Source organism: Triticum urartu, chromosome 5A, assembly GCF_056163025.1.
Source record: "Triticum urartu cultivar PI428250 chromosome 5A, HENAU_Tu73, whole genome shotgun sequence".
NCBI classification, from domain to species: domain Eukaryota; kingdom Viridiplantae; phylum Streptophyta; class Magnoliopsida; order Poales; family Poaceae; genus Triticum; species Triticum urartu.
In genome coordinates this window covers 648,761,068-648,763,623 of record NC_141877.1, presented here as the reverse complement: position 1 = coordinate 648,763,623, position 2,556 = coordinate 648,761,068, and the positions used below count along the sequence as shown (strand labels likewise).

General features: G+C 49.9%; 1 pseudogene; it reads right to left on the bottom strand.

The window, feature by feature from the left end:
• Positions 1-882: 882 nt before the first annotated feature.
• LOC147973756 (uncharacterized) lies at positions 883-2,077 on the bottom strand (annotated as a pseudogene).
• Positions 2,078-2,556: the final 479 nt, after the last annotated feature.

Here is a 2,556-nt window from a genome sequence, read left to right as displayed (position 1 = left end):
CAAATTCTCGGGCACTCCACCCCCCAAGTTCACCCTGTAGTTTCTGCAAAGTGTCCGTGATCGCTGCAAGTCCATGACCACTATGTTTTCTTTTCCAAGCTTCAGCAACAACTCTATCATAGTCCGCATGGGACTGCCACACATCCTCGTACCGAAATTGTCTAGGTCCTTTTTTGTGTTGTGATTCTCTTGTCTCAACCAAGACAAAGCAATGGTCCGACTCTACCGAGCATATATGTCTAACTCTGGTGAGATCAAACATCTGCAGGAACGCCTCATTTGCGACACCCCTGTCCAGACGGGCTTTGACATTAGAGTCACCCATCTGATTGTTATCCCATGTATATGGCACCCCTGTCCAACCTAGGTCTTGCAGGGAGCAATCATCAAGTGCTTCTCGGAAAGCCCGCATTTGCCACTCAGGTCTGTCCGCTCTGCTGAAGTGTTCTGAACCATATAGAGTCTCGTTGAAATCTCCCACGCAAAGCCAAGCCTGATGTTGAACTGCATGCAGGTTACGTAGACATCTCCAACTATGATGCCGGTCCTCACTCCTTGGGGCACCATAGAACCCCGTAAACCTCCAAGCCAGGGAGGTGTCAGCCTTCTGGACTATCACATCGATATGACCAGAACTGAAATTTCGTAACTCAACTGTAACATCTCTTGACCAAAATAGCCCGATGCCACCACTGAGTCCCACACTATCCACCGCAAAACAACCCACAAAACCAAGCGTATTCTGTAAGCTCTCCACCCTCTTCGCCCTTATTTTTGTTTCCATCACAAAAAGTAGGGCAGGCCCTTCTTGCTTCACGACATTGCGAAGCTCACAAACTGCCTCGGGGTTCCCAAGCCCCCGGCAGTTCCAACTTAAACACCTCATTGCGATTGGCAGGGCTGTCCTGCAGCCGCTGCCGAATTTTCAGATGTTGTGGGGGTCGGTTTCTTCTTCTTTGGGATAGGTTCAGTTGCTGAAGATTCGCCGCTTCCACCTGGATCACTCGAGCTCTCACCTTTCTTTGCTTTGAAAACAACCATATCAGTGATAGCAGCCCCGGTATTTGCATCCTCTAGATTGGCATTAGTTTCGATGCTCGGAAGTACCGGTAGATCCACTCTACGATAGACCATGTTAGCTTGAGGACCACCTTTCCGCTTATTGTGTTTCCCTTTGTTTTTCATCGGAGAGTTGACCTCAGCATTGCCCTCGGTTCTGCTGCCTGAGGATTTAGCGTCTTTCTGCTGGGTAAATGAGTGTTGTGGCTCTTTAGACGATTTATCACTCGAGGCATTCCCTTTCCACATCTCAGGTGCACGAAGACTTGTTTTGAACGGGAGTTCTCCTTTCTCATCTCGCGTACCTGGAGTAGGGCAAACAAGATCCGAGTGGCCTAGACGACCACAGAAAAGCAAAAATTTGGGACCTGTTCGTACTGTATATCATACCAGTCCCTGCTCTTCCTTCTTGCTGAATCAATGAGAATCCATCTTCTCAGTGGTTTGTTAACGTCAATTGTCACCCTTGCTCTCAGAAAACCTCCTACAGGATCGAACTGTATCGAGGTCACAGTCTTGTCTATCTGTCTCGCTATTGCCAGGCCCCGGGTTTCTTCTGTAGGTTGAAGGGAAGGTTTGGAACCCTAGCCCATAGCTGAAGCTTGTCAAATCTTAACTCCGTCGGTTTCATGCACTCATCAAATTCAGAGAGAATCACTGCATGCCGACTAACGTGCCACGGAGATCCTTCCCACACACGATCGCGGTCCCGGCAGGTCGCAAATTCCGCCACAAACGTGTTCTCCCCCACCGGCCGGAAGGACAAACCCTTAGGGTTTCCCCAAGCCGGCCTTAAAGCGCTTTCAATGGTCTGTATGTGGAAGATCTTGCGATGTAATACCTTCCCGGTGATCGCCCACTTTGGCTGAACCCCTTCCTCCAGATCGTCAAGAACCAGAGGGGTAGCTTCTTCCTCGGTGAGATCCAACTTTCCCATAGCTTCTTCCATCTGCGCCCTCGCTGCCCTAGGCGAGGGGGGCGCATGCTTTCCTGAGCTCCTATCCGGGGGCGTTGCCATCCCCAGATCAAGGATCCGTGCGCCCCGTCAATGGAGATTGACGTGCGCCGTCGTTTCCACCAGAAACCCTAATCGCCTTCTCTTTCTTTTGCAGCTTCTGTATGTAGTGCAGTAATCTCATAATATGTCTTTATACACCTCAAATTGTTCACTAACTGATCTAACTTTTTTTTAGAAATGGAGGAGGACCCCCGGCCTCTGCATCTGGACAATGCATGCAACCACTTTATTAATTATTCACATAAGACCTTACAAAGTCATACAACAGTAAGACTAAAGCCTCCATCTAGGCAATATGTGTCGCTACTCCTATCCAGTTGATGTAGGGATGCTGATAGTATGGGCCTACAAACAGACCTCGCAGCCGAACCGAACATCTAAGACCTGAAATCCCAACCAGGACGCCTGCCGGGTATGGGACACCCATCAGTCTGGCGCACTCCTCAACCAGGACGCCTGCCGGGTATGAGGCCGCCGCA